This window comes from Equus przewalskii, chromosome 8 (assembly GCF_037783145.1).
Source record: "Equus przewalskii isolate Varuska chromosome 8, EquPr2, whole genome shotgun sequence".
NCBI classification, from domain to species: Eukaryota; Metazoa; Chordata; class Mammalia; order Perissodactyla; family Equidae; genus Equus; species Equus przewalskii.
Window position 1 is genome coordinate 12,298,303 of NC_091838.1, and position 27,346 is coordinate 12,325,648.

A 27,346-nucleotide genomic window follows, 5' to 3' on the forward strand; every position below is an offset into this window, starting at 1 on the left:
ATGTTAAGTGTGTGGAACAGTGCTGGCACCAGCGAGCACTGTGCATGTGTGAACCTTGCTCTTATTCTGGGGCACAGAGAGAGATTTTTGGTGAAGTTGGTCTCCTGCTGCCTCATTGGGCTATCCGAGGATAGATAATCTTTGAGGCACTGTCCAAGGTTTTATGAAGTTCAAATAATATCCATGTTCAGATATTGGGTTAGTGGAAGTTTCTTGGCATTTGTAGCTCTCTGAGAAAGAGCAGTACATTCTCACCCAAATTCTGGAAAGGGATGAATGATTTTCTCCTAATACATCCAGTATAAATGTGAAGGAAACATCCAGGCCTCCAGTGTACGTGGCCCTGTCTTTGTTTGAAGTGCCTGAAGGCCACTCCAGGCCGTGCGCAAATGTGGCTATAAAGCCCGATTTTTGTCACTCAGGCTTCCTTGTTGAGATTCATACCAGCCCGATTGATCATTGTGTGCTGTCTGCCGTGGAAGTTTAAACAGCTTTGAGCTGAACACCTGTGTCTTTGTCCTGGGTGTTGCCTTGCTAAACAGGATTTGGTGGGACTTCTCTTTTCAACCCAAGTGCCCACTTACATGCCTGCATTTCTGCATTCCTGCCTCACACTGCTTCAGTCAGCTTGTTCAGAAGAAAGCCAGACTTGAAAGTATGAGAAAATAACATGAAAGTTAGATAATTCTCCTTGTACTACTTTTCTGTTTAATTAAAGAAAAAAGTGTGAAATGTCTGTTGTAAGATAATTAAAACGTCTTCGTTATATCCTTTTCTATGTGTGTCTCTTAAGGCTGTAGGGAAATGACTAAAACCAGCCTTTTCCCCATATACATTTGGGTAAATTTTCCATTTGCAAAATGACCTCAGAAGAATAAAGTAAAAAACAGGGAGAAGTCTGTACCCATAGACCCCTGTGCCCTGTATTGTGACAATTTGTGGAAGACCCAGACCCCTCTCCTTTACCACGGTGAATCTTGTTGATGCTTCCATGAGTAAACACTGCTAGGAGTTCAGAAGGGAGCCTGAGATGATCCTGGCTCCCAGCAGCTCGTTCTCGGTAGTGGAACGTACCGGATCACTGTATGACAAGGCGAAGAGTGTGCCGTGATAGAAGCCGTTTAAAAGAGCAAAGGCATTTATCCATGTGGGAGCGTCAGGAAAGGCCTACTGGGGATTGGGCCAGCAGAAATGGGGGAGAGCATGAGAAAAGGGCACAAACGCAGGTGTGGGGCTACAGTAGCACAATAAGGGACATCCTGTAACGTACCCAGTTCCTGGTGTGCTGCTGAAGGTTTGTGGGTTTTGTGCATTTTTCAATTAAATGTCTTTAAGGTTATCTCCTTTTTTAAAAAATCAAAGCTTTATTTACCATCATACGGTCATGCGCCACATAATGACCTTTCAGTCAATGACAGACCACGTATATGATGGTGGTCCCATAAGATTGGTACCATATAGCCCAGCTGTACAGTAGGCCGTGCCATCTAGGTTTGTGTAAGTATACTCTGTGATGTTCACACAATGGCAAGATCACCTAACGATGTGTGTCTCAGAGCGTATCCCTGTCGTTCAGTGACTCACGACTGAAAATCTGTTAGACCATCTTGTTCTTGCTAAGCAAATCTGTGTCATTGTCTTTCTCTAAAGAGGACCATACTGTAGCTGGTGGCGGATTTGTGATGGCTACAGACACTCAGTGCCATGTCTGCAGCTATGTTAATCCGTGGTAGTCATTTATTTCCTTTTAATCCTGTGAAGAAATGAAAATTGAATCTGCCTAAACTATTGCACCTTCTCAAATGGAGTTTCTTTAGAGAATATGTTTTCCCCTTGTGGAAGGTAGCTTGGTTGAGTGGATCCTGTGGCTTCAATATAGGGGCATCTCTCTGGACTGGTTTGTTGATATCTTTGAGAGTTTACACAGCAGCCTCCTTTCCCACAGCTCGTCCACTCCCCTCACATGTGGGTGCGTTCATGTTTGCCAAGCAGCAGACTCTTAGGTCATGTCCTCACTCCAGACACAAAAGAAGTGCATAGTTTGAAAGTCATTTTTAAGGCCAAGTCAGCTCTTCTCAGTTAAACTATTTACCGGCTCTTATGGGAAACATGTGAACAAAATATTATTTAAGTAATCGAAGACTCTTATTACACTTATGTACGTCTATCATTTCATGACCTCTGTTTATTTAGCGTTGACTAAGGATGCACGCACACTCTTCTCTCTTGACAAATTGTCCATGGGCTTAATTCTCTTTTGTTTCACCTTCCTCTAAAGCATTTCGATAATGCTCGTGTGCTCCTTAGCTAGCTCTTGACTTCTGCCTCTTGCCTTTTCTTGCCTTCTGCCCACATCTGCCTCCCCCCACCACAACTTTTCCTACTTTCCCACTTTTAGACTTAACCAGTCCCTGTCCTTCGGGATGTCCTGCTCTCCTTGCCCATCCCTACCCTTAAGTCATTGGTAGATCCAGTTCCTTCAGTGGAAGTTCACTGAGAGCCTACTCCATGTTGACATTGTGCGTGGTCAAGGAATGGATTTTCAAAGGCAGCCCCTGCACTTAGCTGCTGGTAGTGACTTGAGGCGAGACGAACAAGTAAACAGGCGATTCCAGGGCCAAGAGCTGGGGCAGCTGAACTTCTGCTGGAGGAGGTGGCTGGAGGCTCAGCCACCCACCCTTGGAGGTCAGGAAGATGAAACCTGGCCCTGCTGAGGGCCCCTCCTGGGCCTGCCTTCTCCAGCTCCTGCCATCTTCCACTCTGCTCCAGGGAGTCAGTGCAGACCTCTGTTTGGGTGCTTATTAGACAACATATATGTACTTGTTTCTTTGAATGAGTCCAGCCCGTTCTTAATAATTGTCCACCTCACAGTGCATAGCAGATAGAACACATCCAATAAACTGTGGCTTCCTGGGCTTGGTTTTTTCATCTGTAAAGTGAGAACAGTGACTTAGAATTCTTGCCAAGGTTTTTCTGGCTTAAAAAAAAAAAAAGAAAATCTGTGATTATCAGCTAAAAAAGTACATATTTGTGTTGAAAACTATGTGGACTTTTGTCTTTATTTTGTGATAATACAGACATGGTTTAACGGAGAATTTCTTTAGGAGGATTCGTTTCCAAGAATGAAAAGGAGAGAAAATGTAGTTTTTGTTTTTGTTTTGTTTTGTTTCTCGGTGGTTTTGAATGCAAAGAGCTTGAAGGAAATGTATAGTCAGAGGGGAATTTTAATTCCCTGGATGAAATTTCACTCTTCTTCAAAAGTCTGCTTTCTGTCTTAAAAATGAGAAACTAGACTAATGGTTAAATTGAATATGTATAGTAAGTAGTGCAATCTAGTGACCTTTTCAAAAATCATTTTGAAGTGATTTCAAGGATTCTAAGAAAGATAAGGACTTGGGTTGTTTCTAAATTTAGTAGCCCATGATTTTTAAAGACTTTGACTCTTCGTTTAGGTCACCAGGACTCTTTGAATCAGTAGATAATTTATTTCCTTAACATTAGAGGGAACAAATGCAATTTTTAACTCACAGTGGTTCTTCCTAGACCATTTCTTATGGATGCAAGAGCGCTGAAATGTCACTGGTTTTCTCTCCTATCAATGCCTGAATCAGCACTTGAAAGTCTAAGTTCACAATAGCTCCCTGGCTGCTCAGCACTGTACCTCTCGTCTTTACAGGTGGTATTTGAATCTTCAGAAGCCCGCCTGGATGATTTTTTCCATTTCATTTTCATTATAGAGTCTTCCTGGGAAATGATTTTTGTTTTATGGGCTTAATTCAGTTTAGCTCGTATTGACTGCTTACTATTTGGGCAGGTCCTGGAAGGCTCATTAGGAAGACAAAATATACACGCAGCATCATTAGCCATCAGCGTAAGAAACACTGTGCCAAGTAAAATTTTTAAAGCCGGATTGTTTTATCTCTACTTTCATGAAATTCCAGTGTAATAGAAAAGATAGGACAAACACGTAAGCATGTATCTGGCCAATTACATGAGTTTTATAGAGTTACAGACATAATTGAAGTAAGCACAGGTGAGTTAGGGAGACAGAAGCTTCATTTAAGAAATGAACCATAGGGGGCTGGCCCCATGGCCGAGTGGTTAAGTTCGCACACTCAGCTTCAGCAGCTGGGGGACACCAGTTTGGATCCCGGCCGCAGACCTACACACTGCTTACTCATCAAGCCTTGCTGTGGCGGTGTCCCACATAGAAGAGCTGGAATGACTTGCAACTAGGATATACAACTATATACTGGGGCTTTGGAGAGAAAGGGGGAAAAAAAAAAGGAATATTTGCAACAGATGTTAGCTCAGGGCCAATCTTCCTCAAAAAGATAAAAGAAGAATTGAACTTTAGACAGTGTTTTGGAGGAAGAGACAGCAGCATTGGAAAGAGCAGGGCACGCTTAAAATGAGAGTCCAGAGAAACAGGAGTTCATGGTGACTAAGGAAAGCTGGTCAAAGGGATCCACTGACAGTGGGTGTGAAATGTTGCCTCCTGAAGGCTTGTTAACAGGATGCATTGTAAATAGATCAGTCGCTTGTCATATGCTTACAATCGGTGATTTTTTTAATTTTAATTTTCTTCATATTTTAAATAGATGATACATGTTAATGGTTCAGAATTTTAAAGTTACAAAATGGTATAGAGTGAGTGATAAACCTCCCTCCCACCCCTGATTCCAGCTAACCGTTTCCTCTCCCGGAAGACAACCAGTGTTGTTAGTATCTTCATGAAATTTTTCGGGTATTTATACATACAGATATACATTTTATCCCCTTTGACACAGATGGTTACATACCACAAGTCCATAATTGCTTTCAAAAACCTTTTGGGTCCAGATATGTTTTAGAGTTCAGAATTTATTGGATTTTGAAATGCAATATGGTGCATATAACATAAGTTATGTGATACCCCCAGGGGGTCTGAGCAGCACGGAGTAATCAAACAGGTTAATTCTCCAGGGAAACTGAACATTCACACCACGTGGGAGAAATAAGAACCATAAATAGCCTCATGTCAGTTGCATTCAGGTGTTACTGTCAAATGAGTTTTGGTACTAAGCTCATAAAAAGAAAATTTCAGATTTTAAAGCTTTTTAGATCTCAGAATTGCAGATCAAGGATTGTAGCCTGGAATGTGCACTATTCTGTACACTGTGTTTATTGTTTTTTTTAATTAATGATATGTATTGAAATTCATTCCCTATCAGTACACAAAGAGCTTCGTCATTCTATGAGCAATTAAAACTGGCTCGTATGCTAGACTTGTAGAAGATAACTTAAATACGTATAATGGTTTATGTCCACACACGTGTGTTTGTACGTGTGTATATAGAGATACGTGAGATTCGTATTTATTGGTACAGTTACGAGCAGAATCAGGTCTAGATCAAATTATTGATTTCTGATATAAGGCTCTGTGCATTACTCTAATGCCTGTTTTTTTAAAACTAATACAGTTAGAAATAGTAATAATACTAGTTTCTGAAAAAAATATACACTTTAGCCAAACCAATAGAGTAATAATATCCAACATCATGATTGGTTCAGTGTTGGGGGTGAAAAAAGCCTTAAGAACGGAATTTAATTTTCAGTATTCCTCATGGGAATTCTTTGCCAAATAAACATATTCAGGTTTACTTGTAATATTATCATTCTTCTTTGTAGGAAAGTCGCTGTTAGGAAAGGCAGGAGGCTGTTTAAATAACGGAGACACTTTTTTTAATTGGTGTGTCAGCACCAATGACTGAAGGGAGAGAGGCTGGTAACAGCATGCGCAGTTGTCACCGTGCACCGTGTTTCAGCCGCGGAATCTGACTAAATAAGGCAATGCCCAGTGAGCCTTATCAGCGTTTGACCGGCATACGGACGAGCAGCTGATAGACGGTGCCGTCCGCTCTCTGCAGTTTCTTAACTTCTTGGCAAGTGTGCATTTAGCACACAGAGAAAAACTTCCTACCTGCGTTGCTGGAAGTTGATGCTGCTTGCATTTTGTTTTCTATAAAGCTGAATATGAAACATTAAGTCTCTAGAGAGGATAAAAGAGAGAGTTCAGTTACTGTTCCAAAAATGTGTTATGCGTGTAAGCATACTTATTTTTAGTGATGTGTCAGTGGAGAGTTTGTTTAGGAGTTCATTCACCACTCCTGGCTCTCAGTGGCTTTTTCCCCAACCACCACCGTGCCTCCCCAACCAGCCTGAGGTTAAGAGACAGGACTCTGTGAGGCTGGACTCCTGGAGAAGGAGATTTGCAATCACTGCCACCCCTGGGATCCGCTGGGTGCAGAGGGGAGGGGAGGAGAGGGGGAGAGGAAGGAGGAAACTCCAACTTCTAATCACATCCAGTCATGGGCTCACCTCTCTTCTGTTCATATCCTCAGTCTCGTGTGTTCTGCGGTGTTTCTACTTGGCAAGTCCCTGTGTTTATAAAAAGAAAATGGAGCATTTTTATAGGAATCAATCCAGGGGTTCAATTCTAATGCCAGCAATCACCGTTTTCAGTTTGTGTTAGTGTTCAAACCTGCAAACTGGGCTTCTCATCCAGGCATGGTTCTGCAGAGCTTGGGGCTGGGAGATGACTGTGCACATTCACGCATTCAAGAGGTCCCCCAAACTTGTGAATGTGGGTTATACCACCTTAAAATAAAAGTAGAACTCAAAGATAAGGATGAATGTTGGGAGACGAAGCTCTGAGCTGCATTCATAACTTGCGTCCATCCTCTGTCTGTGTACTTCTGTCTTTCTCCCTTCCTTCTCTCCTTCCTCTCATTTTCTCAACCCTTCAGTGTAGAAGCTTGAAGTAATCACATTCCTCAGATCCTGGCCTTTATATGCAACCATCAGTGCAAGGCCCCTCTCTTCTTTTCTCTCTTTCTACTTGATCTCCTTCCCCAGGCCTGTTCCCTTCCCCTCTACAAGCGCTCGCTAACAGACGTCGATGTATGTCCTTGATTCTGCATAAGTGGAAATGTGTAGTGGTGTTCTCTATATTTTTCAGTTTACATGAATGGCATTATGCCTCATTTTCTTTTATTTCTAATTATATTTAATATGTTAATATTTTGCCTTTTTATACAGTTATTTTATTTTTATTTTTTGCCACTCAAGACTGTTTTCAGATTTATCCATGCTGCCATCTGCACACCTGGGCCATTGATTCTCACGGCTGCACAGTATTCCAAACTATGCATGTACCCCATTTTATTTACCATTCCCTTAGTGATGGACACTTATGTTGCCAGAAACTGCCCACTCTGACAAGCAACGCTGTAACAAATATTATGTTCAACTATCTTTTAAAAACCAAGTTGCATTTCATTAAAGTACCTCTAGTAAAACTTGTGGTACCTGTTTAAATTCAAATGTATACTCTCTAGAGTTCTTAATTTAAAATGTTTCCTACAGTTTGGAATACTACTGGTATCCACCAGCGCCTGAGGATTCTTGGCACCTCTGCACAGAAAAAAATGAAGCTTTCTGAAGGAGTATGGAATGCATGCTGTGGTTGGGAAGATAGCCTCCAGGTCTTCTGTTTTAGAATAAAATATTCACACATCTTCCCTAAGAATAATTTGGGTCTTTAATAGGCAAAACTTGGAGGAAGATTTTAGACTAGTAAGAGGGCACCAACCTTATTCACACTCTGTAATTTTAGGTCGTGGAGTGTGGGACGAACATGTTCTTTGGAGTCAGGCAAAGTCTTGACTCCACCTCGGGCGAGTCATTTAACCTCTCTTAGCCTTGGTTCTTCATGAGTAAAATTAGAGTTAATTATAGAGCCCTCCTTATAGGAGCCTGGAAGGGATTAAATGAACTAATGAATGAGATGGATCTGGTGTGATGCCTGACACATAGGGAGCCTTCTGTAAGGGGTAACTATGGACCATGGGGGAAGTCTCCTCCCCTCAGACACCTTCTCAAGGTGTTTTCCAAGAGCCAGCTTAGTCCCTTCTGTGTCACCTCTCCCCATCTTCCAAGTCTCTCATAACATCAAAGATGGCTGCTGCCAGGCACTCTTGGGGAAGGGAGAGGATGGCCATGGGCGGCATCAGGAGACATAAGAAAAGGGCAGGGTGTAGGAGGGGGAAATCCAACTGTGTTTAAGAAGATTTATCCCCTGGTCTGAGATCATCGAGGCGTGAATGTGAGGGGATAATTGTGGGCTGAGTTAGGTCAGGGTTGGGGCACTCCCACTGACCACACAGGACAGATGAGAACGGGTCCGGCGCCCACTGCAAGGAGCCAGGGCGGGGTTCTTGGATTCCAGCAATGAGAAGAACAGTGAGCATCTTCTGCAAACTCTCATGAAAACAGAATGTTCTTAGCAAACTTCAGTTAGAAACTTGTCCATAGACGCTTGCTTCCAGAGAAGAATGGCGTTGTTTCAGTGTTTGGGATACCAAGGCTGGGTCTGTTCGCCTGAAATAATTGGGTAAATGCATCTGTCCACTTAGTATTTTCGGCTCTCTTAACCAGATTGGCCACTGAGGGAGCAGTAGGACTTTTGCTCCTGCTATATTAAGGCAAGCTTTAAATGCCCGGTGACCACTGGTAACATTCTGATCCTGAGAGGACAATGGGAAGCAGTTGGTTTAGCGATGCTACTTAATTTCCAGTTTTCGTTTTATCTGTAGCTCAGGAATTGACAATTCTGAATCATCGACTTAATAAAAGTTCATTTTACTGAGATTATGTTTGACGTAAATACAAAAACCAGTATAAGAAGCAAACGATTATCGTAAGTCGGGAGATTTCCCTCCATAACATTTTAATTATTTCCAGCTAATAGGAAGCATAACGTGGAGGAAAGAGTGTGGGCTTTTTCATTAAACATACCGGGTTCGGTCTTGATTCTGCTGTGTACTTTGGACAAACCACTACCTATGGGAGCGTGTTTCCTTATACAGGATTGAATAATAACCTTGAAGTGTTGTTGGGAGTGTCCAGAACAAGTAATTTTATTCATAAAGTGTCTAGCAAAGTTCCTGGAATATAGACCCTCAGTAATTGCAAAGTAGTATTATATATTTATTAGTAGTAGGGTGTACGTGTGTGTATCTACACACACCTTCTAGTAGTATAGAAATATTGAAACTTTAATTTTCACATCCCTCTCGAGGACTGAGGTCGTTTTCAGTGTTAAACTTAACTCTGGAGTATTGACGCTTAGGTCCCCTTTGCTGTGTTGGACCCGCAGGAGCCAATGCACTGCCATCTCTCCTCTCTCCCCTCCTGGTCTCCCTGTCACTCACCGTTCTCCAGGTTGTTCCTTCCCTCCCAGTCTGTCCTCTCATACATTTCGGCACTAATAAGAAAGGTGAATGCTTTGGTAGTATAATTAATTAAAGACAGATATTTGGAAAACATCTGTCTGCTTTGTTGAAGAGTAGCCCAGTTCTTGGCAGTCAGATTTAAAACAGTCAGCCCTACACATGAGGCGCCCGACAGTCCCATGAGGATGGCAGGTCCCCCGAGTTTCACCTCCTTATGGGTGGTGAGGCGATACCTTTGTCCCAGCTCATTAGGGACATTACTACTTTGCATCCTATATGGCTCTGTCCTCATGCCTCCTGCCGTGCTGTCACAGGGGGTGCTGGCGCTGGGGAGGCTGGGGTCATGGGATACAAACATCTCCAGTGTGCACATGAGTGTGGGTGTGCGTGCACGTGTGCACATGTGGTGTATCCCCAGCTGCTCTGTGCCTGAGCTTCCTGATCCACACACGAGTTGGAACTAAATGATCTCTGAGGTCTCAGTTTTCAGATTTTGGGAAACACGTTGATGTAATGATTAATAATTCCAGGTTTAATTAGCAGATGTCAGGATGTTTAAAGACTGTGGCTAGTATTAGAGATCCACTTATAAAAATAATCAACCATGAGACCCTGAGGACATTTGGGCTTCGTGCTCATACCTGTAAACATCAATTGCTAGACTTTTTGATCTGTGTTATAAAATACAAACAACTTCATTTTTTTACTTTCCACAGATGATTTGATTGCTGCACACAGGCCATTATTTAGGGTTCTTGATCATTCAAATCAAATTTTTGAATTTAAAAGTTTGAATTAGAAGCTGTATTCAGCTCTCCTACTTAAATCTGATACCTCTAAGTTTATTTACCAAAGCAAAATAATTCATCAGATTTATTGGGAAGACTATTGTCACTTTAAAAAAAAAGAAATAGAGGTCTAGTTTTTACTTACGTATAATAAGTGAATTTCCCTAGAAATAAAAATGTAGCTACCACAGTTCTCGAATCTTGCGGTTGAAGGGAACTTTAGAATTCTTTACTTCTTCAGGGGTCTTCACACTGTTTCAGACCTCGGAGCTTTTTTGTTTTGGAAGGGCTGTCATAGGAGGAGACGCGTCTGCTCGTAAATAGTAAGAAATCATCGGTGGGACCCAAATCTCTTAATCCTCATACAGAGCTTCTCCTTGACCAGTGCTCAGACCCCTGCAGAAGCAACGGGCTCAGCAGCAGCCAGGGTCAGGAACGCAGAAGTGGCAAGGGCCATCAGCCACGCTTTTGGAGGACTGAACACATTTGGCTGTTTCTGAGAAAGTGAAAAGCACTAGAGTCTTCAATATCATCTTCTACTCCCCTTCCCAATTACTCCTTGTTTATTTTCAAAGCTTAAACCTAGTGTTAGGTCAAAATTATTGTTGACGGTTGTAGATCGGCTCTCAGAGAAACTGGGTCCGTGTTGGAAAAGTTGAACAAGGTAGGTCTGAGGCACGGAGCACACCCACACCAGCTGTTTGTTCCTCAAAGGAAAGTAGACCTTTGTGACCCCAGACAAGGAACGTCATCTGGCTGGCCAAATACTGGGTCAGAGAGAGAGACCTTGTGTTCTCCACATCCACGTACTGGTGTTTCCGGAATGGAAAGAGAGGCCTTATGGATTGTGGCAGCTTCTAACTGGTAATAATGCTCTGTTTGTGTCTTCAGATTTACAAAATTCTTGCACACTTAGCTCATGATATCCCCACACAAGTATGTTGACAACCAATTCCATGTCTCCAAGATTTTTTTTTTAAGATGAGGGGTTTTGTTGGGTGTTTTTCTTTTTATTTTTTTTTTTGAAGATTGGCCCTGAGCTAACATCTGTTGCCAGTCTTCCTCTTTTTTCTCCCCAAAGCCTCAGAACATAGTTGTATCTCCTAGTTTTAAGTCCTTCTACTTCTTCTATATGGGACGCTGCCACGGCATGCCTTGATGAGCAGTATGTAGGTCTGTGCCCAGGATCCGAACTGGTGAACCCCAGGCCGCTGAAGCGGAGTGTACAAACTTAACTGCTACGCCACTGGGTCAGCCCCTCCAAGAGTTTTACGTAATGTGCCCAGGGTTGCACAGCTTGCAAAGGGTGGGACCAGGACCCAGATACAGGTCTTCTGACTAGAACTCCCATCAGCTCTCTCTGCCCCTGCTTCACCTGGGTAGTTAAGCTCACTGTCGTCTCTCTTCTTTTACGAAGGTCAAGGGGTACAATAGTTTGGACACAATTCACGCCTCTTGCTCCATTTTGTCACTGCTTTCTGGTTGCATCTCATCAAGATACAGAATTGCTGTATATATTGCTTCCCTTTGTCCAGAAAAGGAGGAAACAGGAACTTCTATTCCTATTTTCTTGTACATTCTTAAACTCTGGAAAAATTCTTTTGAAAAACAGCAACACTGGTTAGCTGTGGCTGGGTTAGTGCTAGGGTGAGTAAGGAACAAGGTAAGAGAGAGACTTTTCCCATTATTTTTTTGAATCATGTGAATATATTACTTATTCAGAAACTTAATATATTTGTAGATTACTTAAGTAAATGGATAAATATTATCTATAATGATGCTGAGTATTCTGTGATGGACTTTATCTGCATTATCAGTTCTTAGGGCTTTTCATGCATCATCTGGAATCCTCGTAATAACCCTGCAAGGTAGGTTCTAGCACTGTTCTCGTTTTGCACATGAAGAAACAGAGGCATGGTGACACTAGGTAACTTGCCCTAGGTTACAGGCTGCCGAGTGGTGAGAGCTGACTCACATCCAGGCCGTCTGATTCTAGAACTCATGCTCATAACCACTTATAGGAAGGGATTAGACAAACAGCAAGAAACCCAACTTTGAGTGTGTTCCAATATGATGTAAGAGGTATTTTTAGCCTGGCACTTTTGAAGTCTATGAATCCTAAATAATGTGTCTACATCTATACAGCAAGCCCAGGGAGACCGTGAAATTTCCATTATGCTAATCTAATCCAAGGATTACATTTATGCTGTGGTTGTAACAATATCCAGTAGATTAAGGTGTCCGGTTTTTAGTGCCAAATAGTACAAATGCTGAGACACCTAAGGACATGCCGAGGGCAGTAAGTGGGGAGGGAACAGCCCGAGCCTCCAGATGGCGGGAGACAGCAGGGACCAGGATGGAGAGCAAGGTGGCCTCAGGGGGGCCCCGCAGTCAGAAGGCTTCATCTGCCGCCACCACGAGCATGAAGTGCCCGCTTTAGAGGGTTTGGCGTGTGTCACTGCTTAAACCCCAATGAAAGAGAGCAACACCTCAGCATCCAACAGGGGTCTAAGGGGGAGATGTTGCAATCTGGGAGATCCCTTTATCTTGGAGTAAAATCATTTGAAAAGCTAGTGGAGCTAACAATCACTTGTTAGTTGATTTGATCAATTGTACTTTTATTTAAACTAAAAAATATCTCTAAAAAGTTATTATATACAACAATCAACTCATGCAAAAAGGAGAAGGGTATGTGTTAACTTAAGAAAAATGTGAATAATCCTATCTGGTAGAAAATGTTCATCTTTCTGTAATTCAGATGATGAGGAAAACCAAGTCTTCACTGATAGAATGAAGAGAGAGACCACTCTGGGAGAGCTTTCTAGCTGAACAAGGGGGTGGGGAGGGGCACGCACCATTTTTATCTTTAATTCAGATTGGCTCCCACCCCTCACGAGCTCATAACCCAGGGTGGACTTATTACAGGACATGTTACCTGTGAAGGTCTTAGATCAGTTAAGGCAAGTTAAACCCAGCGTATAGAAAGCACTCAGTAAATGTTAATGGTAATTATAAACATCATCTGCATCGTCAATACTGTCCTGACTTGCTTGGTTAGCTTAATACAATAGATATATCTCAGGCATTTCTATTTTTCCAGTGGTGATACATTGTAGATGAAAAGTCACTGAATTGACTGGGAAGAATCTGACCCCCTCCTTTGTGCAATGACCAGAGGCAGGAGCTGACCTCTAGGCCACGGAAGGCAGAGTTCATAGGTCATCTCCCTGCTCACCCCTTCACAGCGTAGGATTAGCCTGTTGTTCAGGCTGTGTGAAGCACGGGCATGGCTGGTGTCAACCTCTGGGATGTGTCTGTCCCTTCACTCCTCTTTACTCCCCAAAACCAAGAAATTTGGCCTGTGCCCCTTTGTTCTCAGCCCCTGCCACCTATGGTCGTGTGTGTCAGGTCCTTTCTCAGTCTCCTGAAGAAATGTGATATAATTTCTCTTAATTTCTCCTTTATCCTGTCATTCCTAGAAATAATGACACGTAGCCCTTTGTTTATTACAACTTTAGAGTATGTGTGATCTGTATATGTGTGTGTTTTAGTTGATAATCACAGAGAAGCACACGATGTAATAAAAGTTGAACTGATAATTAGCAACTTATTAGAAATAGGCCTTTAAAAGCACTAATAATCATTTAAATTCTTTTTTCTTTTTTTTTTTTTTTTGAGGAAGATTAACCTTGAGCTAACATCTGCTGCCCATCCTCCTCTTTTTGCTGAGAAAGACTGGCCCTGAGCTAACATCCGTGCCCATCTTCCTCCACTTTATGTGTGGGACGCCTACCACAGCATGGCTTGCCAAGCGGTGCCAGGTGTGCACTTAACCGCTGTGCCACCGGGCCGGCCGCTAAATTGTTTTCTTTTAAAAAAGGCCAGAAGTGGACTCTTTCGTCCTTGATTCTGACCTAGGAAGATGATTCTCAGAAAGACCTTTGTGTCCTTCTGTTCTCAGAGCAGGGCTGTGTGGAAGAACCCACTTCACTGTTGTGTGAGGAGAATTTGATGATGGTTAGAGCAGCTGCGGTAAAGGATTTGAAGTTCTCTTAGGGACATTTGTCTTCCATTGTCTGTTGTGCTGTAGCCACAATTATACTCCCATTGGCAGCCTTTCCATGGCAGCTTCTTGATCCAGACTTGTAGACGCAAGATTTATTCTAAAAGTTATGCAAAGTACTGGTGGAACAGTCGCTCCCATTTTTCATTGTCATGCTGCCTTTAAGAATGAGCTTTGCATGGTATCGTAGGAAATAAAAGAAAACCTAGGAAGACCGTAGGTAATTTTCTTACCTAAAAGAATACCAGGGCGTCTGCGAATGCATTGGGAAAAGAAGATGCCATTTCATTTATTGAAATTTGGAATTCGCTTTCCAGAAGCTTAGAGCATGAAGGGTAATCTGGGATTTAGTTTGAGTTGTGTTTTCATGATATTCAGAGCATAATGATATTCAGTAACACTTGGGTGCCTTCTAGTAAAGACAAGCATCTCTGTTTTGATGCATTTTCTTTGTTTCGCCTCTGTTTTGCTGCTATGTAGATAAATTTGAAAGCCTGGACCGGTGACCGCGTGTAACCAAATAGTCTGCTAATGGCCCCTCCTTTGTTAGGGACATTTAAAAGTGGTTTCGTATTAATTGACTAGTCATTGTGAGTGAATACTCAGTTCTAACATAACGTTTCTAAAGCGGTTTTCTTGCTCATTCCAGAAAAAAAAAACCCAGTCTTGTTTACTACCTGCTTGGGTTTATTCAGCAAAAAAAATCAAGTAGCATCTTGGGTGACGGCAGGTAAATTCTAATGGCCCAAGCAGTCAAAGTAAATATCTCAAAAGTAAATAGGCAGGAATCCTGGTTTCTATACTTGAGCTCTGTGGACCTGCTGGATGAATAGCATCATATAACTAGCCTGGATTCTAATGCCACTGACAGCAAAATGAGCATTGTCACTACCAGCATTTGTGTATTAAGGTCTCAGGGCGAAAGTCCTGGACCTTGTACATTTCTTTAAAAGTTAACTGTCTTCTGATTCTTTGTGATAGATTTTGGCTTTCGGCTAAATAGATTTCACAGCTTTGAACTGTGAAAGTTTGCAAGACCTCAACAGCAGTAGTTCCCTAGAAAGCTGTTTTTTACATTATATTTAACTTGCAATGATTAGGGGGCATTTCCAACCTGTTTTCCTTCTCTGAGGCAGCAGTGTGACTCCAGCCCGGAGCTCAGACTTTCGAGCTAGCACAGAAGTGTACAAACTGAGGGCAGTGGAGGGGGCGGGGGGGGGGGGGTGCCGTGGGGAAGGGCGGGTTAGAACCAAGTGTTTCTAAGAATGTCCACTTCTAAAAACTCAGAAGTTGAGAAAGCTGGCTTTTTATGCACATGCAGTTTCTGTCAAGGCTCTCTCAGTAGATGCACTAGGTTTTACAAAATTCGTATCTGAAAATCGGTCTCTGAAAAATTATCCTGCAGATATTCCAGTAGCACTCAGCCAGGAGCTGGAGGCATCTTTACTTTTCCTTTACTGTTGTTCGCGTTTCTCAGTTTACTCTTTGAGTTTTTGGCGACTGCTCTACGGGTCCCTTCCATGGCTCGTCTCCCCCAGAAGACCACCCTTGGCCCACCTCTGCAGTGGTAACCACCTGGGAAGTGGGGAGTGGGAGCCAAGCCAGGGTGTGAGACACACAGTCTCACGCAGTTTGATTCAAAGCCAAAGCACAATTGGATTATGTCAAAAAGGGAAAAGGTGCCACGTGCGTTTGCCGTGTTTCTTCACAGAGCAGGCCAATTTAAATATAGCCTACTACCACAACTTGTCCGGATTAAAATAGCCCAGAACAAGTGGCAAATGGCAGGGACTGGGGCTGTTTGCCAAGAGAGGGCTAAGGGACGGGAAAAACGGGTCTTTGAGATGGATTGTACAGGCTCAGATGACCCCGGCAGAAGGGACACCCCCGATCCTGCTTCGTAACTTAAATTTCAGGTCGACGTCAGTCCCCAGAGTGTAAAAGACAAGACTGGTGAAAATACTCTGAAGATTAGAAGGCTGTTTCAAAAACTGAATAAAATGGGCCATATTATTATTTTAAAATTAAACCCTGGTTACTGAATTCTAGTTTCATGATTTCCCGTTAAGAGTCCAGGACGATACCACTGCAATTAGGTCTCCCAGACGCAGGAGACATTTTAACCCATGAATTGAATTACATAATAACCCTGTGATAAAGCCGTGCTTGACCCAGGAGCCTGGTGCTGTCCATAGGGAAACTATAATTTAAAAGTAGGAGCAGCCCTTACTTAACTAGTTCCCAGGGCAGTGTTACTAGTCAGTACAAGAGTTTTAGCTAAGATTTGGGTTAAATTAGTCATTCCTGAAATTTTTTGTTTGTTTGTTTTTTAGTTTTTTTTAATTCCAACTCTGTCATGTTCCCTGGGATGCGACAAAACCAAAAACATTTTATTAGAGGATAACAAATAGAGTCAAATATTTGCCCCAAATGAGAACAAAGAAAAACACCTTCAGATACTCATAATAGTGGTTAACATTTGTTGGTGCAGATATATATTTCAATCAGATATAATATGTACATATTAAAGTGTGTGTATATTATATATTTACATATACTTTTTTATTCTTCCCCCAAAATTCAGTCAGATTAAACCTACCACACAAGCATGTAGTACTACTTTAAAAATTTTTAATGATACAAAGGATTCATTATCTTATAAAATTGAAATTGATAGTTACAACTGATAGCTACTTCTAAGACTATAAAGCCAATTAAGAAAATAATCATCCTAGGTCTTGGGGCTGGCCTGGTGGCACAGCCAGTAAGTTCGCACACCCCGCTTCGGTGGCCGGGGGTTTGCTGGTTCAGATCCTGAGCGCGGACCTATGCACCGCTTGTCAAGCCATTCTGTGGCAGGCGTCCCACATATAAAGTAGAGGAAGATGGCCACAGATGGTAGCTCAGGGCCAGTCTTCCTCAGCAAAAAGAGGAGGATTGGCAGCAGATGTTAGCTCAGGGCTAATCTCCCTCAAAAGAAAATAAAAATAAATATAAATCATCCTTTCCATTATATTTAGAATGAAAAATATTTGCTTCAAAAATTAATTTCAGACTTTCAGAGCTAAGGTTGATAAGCTATTTTCTGGAATTAGGCTGGCACCATGGAAAAGAGATTTTGACAGGTAGCTTGCAAGAAGTTTTTATCGTGTTAAAATATGTCACTGATGGTGACTTTTTATAGTGTCTCAGAGCCCAGGGTACGACAGAGGCCTCTGTCTCAGACCAGCATCAGACCTTTTCACTTCACTTTGCCAGGCAAGATCACTTGTTTGAGCTGCTGTTCCTATGACATCTCAGAAAAACATTGCAGAGAAATCTCATATTTACAATTGACTGTTGCCAGCAGAGGTCATCTGCCAGAGAGAAATTTAAGGGGAAAGAAGCTCTAATTTCACCACCAGAGTGGCAGAGGGGTCAGAGGAGGATGGCGATGCATGCAGTATAAATACGACAAGCAGCAAAAGAAAAAAAAATGAGCATGACATTTACATTTAAGTAGAATTTTGGGTACCAGAGTAGCAGATAATTTAAAAGCATTTCTGGACATTTGTGAGTCATTAAGTTTGTCGAGGTTTTATTTGGGGTAGAAAACATTAGGAGATGATCATGAAATGAGGATTTGGACAGCAAGGGGTAGATGTCAGGAGAGGGAGGCCAGGGGTGATTGTTTAGGGAACAAAAATTGAAGAATGGTCTGAAACCTGGAGAAGCGTCAATAGGAAGACAAGGAGGAGCGGGACATCCATAACATTCGTAAGAGCTCCTAACAGCATTGATGCGAGTAGCAAGCGGCTCACCGGCCTCCAGCCTCCTTGTCTTGGATACAAAGAGACTTCTTAACTCTCCTCCTTACTCTGTGGAACAATTGCCATTTCCAGGGCATTGCCGTTGGTCCCTGGAAGATGCCCTGTCTACGGGACCGTGGAGTCCACACGAGCTCCTAAAGGATGGAGGCCTCTGCAGACTGGACTTGTTCTGGAATCATTGACTCTTCCAGGCCTCTCCTTTCCTTGATGTCCCTCAGGTTTTCAGGGTAACCGGTCAACCCAAAGATACTCCTTGTGAAGCTGTAAAAGAGCATTCTGTGCTCCACTTTATTCATGCCAGAACAAAACGAAGCATGTGAAGTATCAGTCTCCATTGTGTCCACTGCGAGATTATTTGGATCCAGAATTATAAGTACATTTTACTGGTTTCTGCCACAGCCCTGCAGAACCTCTCATAGCTACAGGGTTCTCTGCCTTAAGTGCAAGGGGATTTTTCACATTCCTACTACAGAGAGGACACAGTGGCCATAAGGCAAGGGCACATCCTTTTTGTCGCCAAGTCTGCTGTCATTTCGGTAGATACCACGATTGTATTGAAAAGGAAGGAAGAACTGTTTTCCAGTATTCCTGCCTGTGGCTAAAACGTAGCCCATTCAGGAAATCTAATTTGGAAAGTGTAGTCCAGTGCTCTGGGCTAAACCTGGAGACCTCTAGAGCAGCCGTCCCAAACCAGCGAGGCAGAGGGGAGGCCCTGGACCTCCGTGCTGACACTGGGCACCTCTCATCGGGGAGGAGCAGGCGTTGGGGTTTGGCAGGTAGCTCTTGCTGCCCCTGCAGAGTTCCATCTAACTTTCCCCCAGGTGCAAGACAGCACTTCGGAGATTTTGAATTCTTGGGCCTCAAGAGAAATCCTTATCTTAGTACAAATCACATCCTAAATTTTCCCATTGTTTTGGGGACATGCAGCATTCCCTCCGTGCCTGGAATTCTTCTTGAGATTCCTAGGACTCGATCTGGATCTCAGATTGCTGAGGAGATTCTGCTTGGGTTAATGCATCTGTCACTAAGGAATGGCGTCCAAGAAGGCAGACCCTGCATTCCCCAGGGGCTACAGCAGGGCCCCGTCCATCCTACCAACAGGCATGCCATCCTAGGCCCTGGAGTCAATTCCACCGTGAAAAAAATTAAAGGTTAAAAGTTCATCAAAATGTGTCTAGAGTAGATACCCGGGCAGACAGCAGGCTCCTAGTCAAGAATGGTCCAACAATTAAAAGCACCATAAGGATGTACTATTGAAGGAGGTCACTCATGATCTGTCAGAACCATAAGGAAAATATTCCTATTATTTGAGCCAGAATTTAACATGATTCTTTTACTTACTTTATTTGAATCCTGCTTTGCATTTCTACCGCCATCTCTAATGAAGGAGAAATATACATTTGTATCTCAGTGTACACGTATTCATTTTCAAAACTGTCTTTGCCCCCCAAATGGTACCAAGGGTTACTTTTATTTAAAGGTACTAAACAGAAAACCAGTCACCTTGCTTTGTATATGTGTTTCTGCCTCCATTTTTCTCAGTGTCTTTGGATAAGCTATTATTTTATCTGTGGAGTATTGGGATGAAAAATTTCTGTTCTAAGTTTAACACAGCAAGTGCCTAAAACAGGTCAAATCACAACAGAAATTTTTTGAGAGTCTCATGAGGAAAAAGAAGAAAACTTTTTAAGAATTCAGGAAGAACTGGATGATCTTCTGATACTCCTTCTAAAGTTGGAGGCGTTAATTACTAATTTGGTGATTTGAGGAAGGCACTATGAGTTGGATGAATCTGTAGTATTTTTAACACCACCTAAACATGTTCCTGCTGAAGAATAACCTTGATGAAAACTAAATCTCTCCTGTAGTCTGCAGTAAGATGTTTTTTTCTAAGCTGTGTTCTTTCATTTGAAAGTCAGCCAAAACTGACTAAAAAGAATATATGTACCAGCCCAGTGTCATAGCGGCAGCCCAGGGTTCACAGGATCAGATCCCAGGTGCAGACCTACACACAGCTCATCAAGCCATGCTGTGGTGCCATCCCATATGCAAAGTAGAGGAAGACTGGCACAGATGTTAGCTCAGGGCCACTCTTCCTCACCAAAAAAAAATATGTAAATATATATATATATATATGAGAGAAGAAAGCTCAAAATTTGCATTTTTCAATGGGAGTCATAAATCTATTAAAATAAAGAACTGAATGGAGAAATGAGGGCAATTGATTCAAAGAGAAACATGAATATAAGAAGATAGAACTGAGGAGATGAATGAATTTTTATAGCAGAAAGAAAAATGTGTAAATAGAAGATGAAATAATAACGATGTTTGCTAAAGCAAAATCTAGAAGATAATAATACGAAAATCTCTTTTTCACAACGTAGTCACCCTGCTTTGCCCTAAAGGTTAGGAGACCCGGGTTTTGCCCTTTCGTCTCCCACTGAATTGCTGTGTGACTTTGAATATATATATTCCTTCGTCTCTCTGAGTCTCAAATCCCTAGAGAAGGGACAGTAATTGCCTGACCCCAAGGGACCATGTGGGTTCTCGGAGGCCCTTCCACTTCTCAGTGTGTTTTCTGATCTGTCTGTTAAGGCAGGATTCTCAAGAGCCACTTCCTCAAAACCAGAAGGCTCACGTAAATCAGAGCACATCCTTTGTGTTTGTTTGATTGTTGTCACCAATGTCTGTGGCAGCAGAAGACTGAAGATTTAAAGTAAAAATAGTCAAGGTCTTCTTAGGTGAACTATTGAATGATTCCTTGTCACGGACCAGACGTGAAATAAATGGAGTAACTGAATTCCAGTTCCTACGAGGAAGCGTGACGTGAACGAGACTAGTGTGCTGAGAGAAGGGCTACCTCCCCGCTACTTTGGCATTCGTCCCAAGGCGGTCCTCTCAGACACTCTCCAACCTTTACGATGATAGAGCTCAAGATGCAGAATGGTTTTGCATAGTCAGTGCCAAGCAAATTCTTGTTCCTACTGTTCAGCATCAAATGCTCAATAGAGGAATAGATCCCTTTATCGTTCACATTGTTGCTATTTAGCATATCTAGACAGAACAAAGTGAATTGGGAAAGTAGTAGATTTGGGAATTTTAGAGAGACTTTTTAGTTAATATAAAATAGAAAATGGATGTTTTATTACCTAAGAGAATGTGCTTCAAAGAGTTCAAGCAGGAGTTTTAAAAGGCTTTATGTGATTTTTAAGGAGTGAATGATGTATGCTTAATTTTTTTTAAATGTGTAAGTATTTTTAAGTGGGATAGTGTGAGGACCACACAGTGTGCATTTGCAGCAGTAAGTGGAGATTAGGTCTGCTGTGATCCAGGCGCTGGGTTACTTTGTCACTGAGCTGAACACTGCTAGCTGCCATTATGTGTTTTGACCATTAAATAGTCTTAAATTGCTCTAATTCTTAGTCACGCTTTAATTTGTACCCATGATGGACCATTGGTAAAGGACAAGAAGCATAACACTGATGTGGAAGTAAAAACAGCATTGGGCTGAGAATTCTCGTTGTTACCCAGAAGTCTTCTCAGGTTCTGAAGGTTGCAGCATTCTTACAGGCATATCCAGCTATTACGGCACTAAAAAGAAGAGAAGTCATGATTGTACGTAGTTTTATTTTATAGAATAAGCATCCACTTTAACATAATTTGACCCACCTTTGTTGCCAAAGCCTACTAGCTAATAATTTAAACTGAAGATGTACCCTTTAGTAGTCAGCCAGATGTGGTCAAAATGAGGCAGTTTCTATAAAATTTGCTATAAGAAAGACAAATGCCTATTTAATCAATGAAAAAGCTCCTAAAACGATAATAATAGCCTGCATTTACGTGATTTTACAGTTACCAGATTCTGGTCACTTTTTTCACTTGATCCTAACTTGACCCATTCTATTTCCTCCGATCCAAAGTCCATCGTTGTCTCTGTGCCCTTCTGCCCTACCCAAAGCTCTGTGGTGGGTGCATCCCCGTCCTCCTTGCTCAAGCCTCTACTTTGCATCAAGGCCACCTTTTACCTTCCCCACTTCTCCCAGAAGAGAGCACCCCACTAGAGAGAGAGGCAGAATCATGTAGCCCTGAAGGTGGGTCTTCCTGGTCTTACTCAGCAATTCCAGTATCCTTTCTTCTGTTCCATAGAACTTTTGTGTAGTTCTGATTCCAGATCTTTACCTTCTTAAGCCCCCAGATTATCCCTACCAGCGCTAAATTTCAGCAGAAGACTAATAATGGCCATTTATCAACTAAATACCCTAAGTTAGTACTGAGTACTTCCTATGAATCAGTTCTGATCCAGAACAACTCCATAAGGTAATATCATCCCCATTTTACAGGTAAGGAAATTGAGTCTAAAGGGACACAAATACTGTGTGATAACTGGGGTTTGACCCAGCTCCGTCTAGTTCCAAAGCCACAGCCCTCTCCGTCTCTTTCAAGCTTAGGATCCTTCAGATAACTTAGAACATGAGATCAAGCCATCACTGTTCTTACATTTTGTCCTGTTTCCTGTCTTTCGCCTTATCCAGGATCCAATTCCCACAGTTGTCACCTTCTCAGGCTTCCTCTCTAAGCATCTTTCTTCCCACCTTCCCACAGGAACAGCTCTTATTTTCTTAAGATTAGAGTAAAATGTCTTTTCCCTTGACCCAGCTAATCCTTCTGGTTACTGTCCAAATTTCCTCCTTCCTTTCTGGGTCAGAAGCCTCCAGCACGTGGCCCACACCTGCTTCCTCTACTTCCTCCGTCCGTTTCCTCAGCAGCCCCCTTCCTCTGGCTTCCGCAGTGGCCTTCTTGTTAGAACTGCCCTCTCAAAGGTCCTCATCAAATTCAGCAGCCTCTCTGCAGCCCTCGCCTTTGTCCAGCACACGGCAGGGTTGACAGAGCATCCTTTCCTCAGATTCCCACTGCGCTTATTTCAGTGACTGTGTGTAAATCAGCCAATCAGTGCAGCTGCACCAGGGAAGAGACAGACTCAGATCTGGCCCACTTAACTCCCAAGAGGGGCACGGGCTTCATCCAAGAACAGGAGGAACTCTGAATACTTCTATTGAAAGTTCCCCTTCCACCTGGATGCTGCCGCCTCTCAGTTTACGTATTTCCTTCACCAGGTCCCTCAGACGCTCGTCTCCATCCTCAGCTCTTTGGTTTTTTGACTCATTTATTTGATGAGTTCATCCACCTTTCGTGAACTCGTCTTCTGTGACTGTGATGTCCACATTCCTGTCTCCAACTTTGACCTTCCCTTTGCATTGCAGCCCTGCGTTTCCAACTGTAAATGCCTGTGTCGTGTAAAGTCCTACTTGTCTAAAACCGATCTCGTCATCACCTTCAAACACTCTCCCCATCCCACCTGCGCAGTTTCTGTCTGTAGTAAAGCTGTTCATCTGGATACCAAGTTAGAAATCTTAGGGGTATCTTTTCTGTTTCTCTCCTTACCGGTATTTATTCATCTCACCAATATTTGTTGAGGACCGCTTCCATGCCAGGCTTTTTGTTAGGAGCTGGCATGGAGGCTGCCCTCGTGTGTCAAAGTTCTGACAGTTCCTCCCTTAAGGGGTCCATCCATTATTCCTTTTCTTATGCCGTTCCTCAGCTTAGACACTTAGTGGGCCACGGCTGGGGTTCTGAAGCAGCCTCTCATCTGAGTCCCGACTTTTGGTCTTTTCGCCTCACTTCATCTGGACGCATAGGATGCTCTATAAATATTGTACATCAGGTGATTTTTTTTTTTAATTGTTAATTGTTGTAAAATATTCATTACATAAAATTTACCATCTTAACTATTGTTAAGTGTACAGTTCAGAGTAAGTGGGTTCGTGTCGTTGTGCAGCCCATCTCCAGAACTTTTTCATCTTGCAAAACTAAAACTCTATACCCGTTGAATACCACCTCCTCATCCCCTCTCCCCCCAGCCCCTGACAACCAGCTTTTGCTTTCTGCTTCTATGAATCTGACTGCTCTAGGTACCTCGTATGAATGACGTCATACAATATTTGTCCTTTAGAGGCTGTCTTGTTTCACTTAGCATAAATCCTCAAAGTTCATCCATGCCATAGCATATGTCAGAATTTCCTTCCTTTTTAAGGTTGCATAATATTCCCTGCATGTGTAGACCACGTTTTGTTTATCCATTCATTCGGTGATGGACACTTGGCTCGTTTCCACCTTTTGGCTATCGTGCATAATGCTGCTGTGAACATGGGTGTACAGATCTCTCTCTGAAACTCTGCTTTCAATTCTGTTGGTATATACCCGGGAGTAGAATTGGTGAATCATTTGGTAATTCTATTTTTAATTTTGGGGGGAACCATTGTATGTTTTCTACAGCAGCTGAACCATTTTACATTCCCACCAGCAGTGCACAAGGTTTCCAATCCTCACCAACGCTTATTTCTTTTTTTTTGATAGTAACCATCCTAATGGGTGTGAGATGTGGTGTCTCGTCGTGGTTTTGGTTTTCATTTCCCTTATTATTAGTGATGTTGAGCATCTTTTCATGAGCTTTTGGCCACTTGCATATCCTCTTTGCAGAAATGTCTATTCAAGCCCTTTGCCCTTTTTTTTTTTTTTGAGGAAGATTAGCCCTGAGCTAACATCTGCCACCACTCCTCCACTTTTTTTGCTGAGGAAGACTGGCCCTGAGCTAATATCCATGCCCATCTTCCTCCACTTTATATGTGGGACACCTACTACAGCATGGATTGCCAAGCGGTGCTATGTCTGCACCTGGGATCCAAACTGGCCAACCCCGGGCCGCCAAAGCGGGATGTGCACACTTAACTGCTGCACCACCAGGCCAGCCCCCCCTTTGCCATTTTTTAATTGGGTTTTTTGTTGTTACTGAGTTGTAAGAGTTTTTCATACATTCTGGACAGTAAACCATTATCAGATACATGATCAGCAAGTATTTTCTCTCATTCATTGAGTTTCAGGTGATTATATTTTAAAGAGAAGTTTTAATCTTATTTAGTGGTAATGTTTTCCAACTTCAGAATGACTCTCATGGAAAATGACTTTTCTTTTAAAAATTATTTCGGGAATAAAACATCCCTTAAATTTTTTTTTACATCAGATTTTTCTTAGTGAATAAATTACACAGGAAGGTAAATTGTGGATAAATTTTATAAAATTCAGAATAAAGTAGAAGGTAGCCAATTATTTGGCATATTCCAACTGAGGATTATAAATGTACTTTAGACCTGGCCTGTGAATATAGCCTTTAAGCTTATTAAGTTTGATCAAATGTTAGGGAATAAAGTCTCTAAAGTCTTTAAGAATGAGGACTTATTTTCCAAGCTTGAAAATGTTCTGGATATAGAAAAAAATCCTATAAAAGAAGTTGAATCGTAGGTTCTGCTGTCCCCAAGTTATTACGTATGTCCCTGAGCATTAACATGCTATGAGGGGCTAGAGTCAGAAAACTTGGTATAACAAGAGGCTGGTGAGCCAGTAAATTTGTTTTCAATATCCTGCCAGTTTTCACAAAGGATTTGCAGGACATTACGACAAGTCACATACATACTAGTGTTTGTGACACTGGGGAATGTTAAAGCCGTGTAGTTGGTGAAGATAACCATACAGGTAGATTGAGGACAGTTTTACTCCAGGTTTCCTGACAGTCTTAACAAAAAGAGAAACAACAGGTTATGTAGCACTCATTGTATGATGTGAGGAAGCACCCCAGCTTATCATCAGAGACCAAATTTTTCCTGGCACTAAACTTTTAAGAGGAATGTAGCACCTAGATCTTTATAAACATGACAATGATACACATAACAGGCAGCATTTTACAAAAGATATGTAAATATTCTTCATGAGAGTCTTGGTTCCTCCTATCTCCCCTTGATAGAAAAGCCACAGGTATGATATGAATTATGATTCTTTGGAGACATTCTGTGATAACCGTAGTAATGTGGTTTAACTTCTGACCTCATAGACAAGACTCATCTGTCCCAGCCTGGCCTCAGCCTGGTCTCTGGCTATTAATGCTTTCAAAGCCTGGTGTCATCATACCTCTGTGAAAGCTGGGGTCCTTGAAAGATCAAATAGCAAACTTCAGTGGGGATGCCATACCCCTTTGCTTTATAGCTAAATGACTTTATGTTGCTTTTAGAAAAGGAAGAAATGAACTCCTGCCCTGGTGAAAAAGGCAGCACTTTGCTAATAATATGACGTGTTTTTAACCAGAACCTAAGAATTCTGTCTTGAAGTTACTATTTCCAGGTCTTATCTCTTAGAAAACAAAAAAGCAACTTAGGGAGAAAATTAACATTCAAGAACTAATCAATGGTAAAGATTGGACCCATACAAGTAGTCTTCCCAAACCAAATTGACTGAGAGTAGACCTCTAGCAGGGTCATTGTCCATTGCAAATTAAAATCTTTATCAGCTCTGTCAGTGAATAGAAGTATAAAAGATAGAAAATTAGAAGTTAGGACAGACATCTTAAGGGACCCGCATGTCCCTTAGCAGGAGGAGTGTATGCTGAGCCTTGTCGTATTGGTCTTATCAGAGAACCAAATCAAAATTGAAACCAGTTTCTTACGTGTGGAGGAGCTTGGAAATCCTGCCTCTGCTTTTTAGCTGAGATCTGGGGACCCACCTAGTTCTTGTTCATATCAAGAGTATTCCTTGCTTAACAAACCAATTTCTTCTTAAAAAGGGCCCAGCTGTATGCACAAGGTAATTGGTTTTCGCAAATCTAGGTCTCTCGTAAATAATATCACGGTCAAAGAGGCAGGCTAACAGGTCATATTTTTTGCGTTTTCTTACCATGATGCCATAACCCAGGAAGGAATTTTGGGTATTGTCAGGCATCGTCAAGAGAACTGGAAGGGAAATAGGATGGTCGGCAGCAAGGACAGAAACAGAAAGGTCACTTCTGCCTTTTCAGTGACCCTGGTGAGGGCTGACAGGGCTGTGACCAGGGCAGGAGCAGTGACAAGAACGAGAAATGGTTGGATTGGGGTTGTGTTTTGAAGGTGGTGCCAGCTGGATGCGCTGACCGTGGAGATGGCGTGTGAGAGAGGGGGAGGCGTCGGGGATGACTCAGAGGGTTTTGTCTCGAGCAGCTGGAAGAATGGTGTTGCATCAACTGAGATTTGGATTCTCATGTACAATGGCTCTTATTTTTAAATTTTGCTAATAATATTCTTTAGGTATTTGGGCCTCAGGGCAAATCACAGGTACAGCCCCTGAACCAAAGAGCTTATAGCCTCTGCCATCACATTTTAAGAGTCAGATCCGTAAACTGACTTTGATTTAATATATAAAAAATGTAAAAAGACATCAAAATCAGCATATTTTTTTGAAGCAGCTTATTGTTGGGAAGAGAATATCCTAAAAGTAGAAATAGTGAAATTTGTAAATAGAGTATACATTTTACCTTTAGCAGAATTGTTGTCC

At 42.1% G+C, this 27,346-nt stretch overlaps 1 protein-coding gene and 1 long non-coding RNA gene across 7 annotated transcripts in view; one reads left to right on the forward strand and one right to left on the reverse strand.

Annotated features, from left to right (window-relative positions):
• The window catches only part of JPH1 (junctophilin 1), a 76,668-nt gene that overhangs the window by 27,187 nt on the left and 22,135 nt on the right, over positions 1 to 27,346 (forward strand). The gene's annotated exons all lie outside the window — the stretch shown is intronic.
• Positions 21,349 to 22,069, reverse strand: LOC139085208 (uncharacterized). Its single transcript, XR_011543336.1, has 2 exons — positions 21,961 to 22,069; positions 21,349 to 21,526 (listed from the first exon to the last, which is right to left on the reverse strand). It is a non-coding gene; the product is annotated as an uncharacterized lncRNA (long non-coding RNA).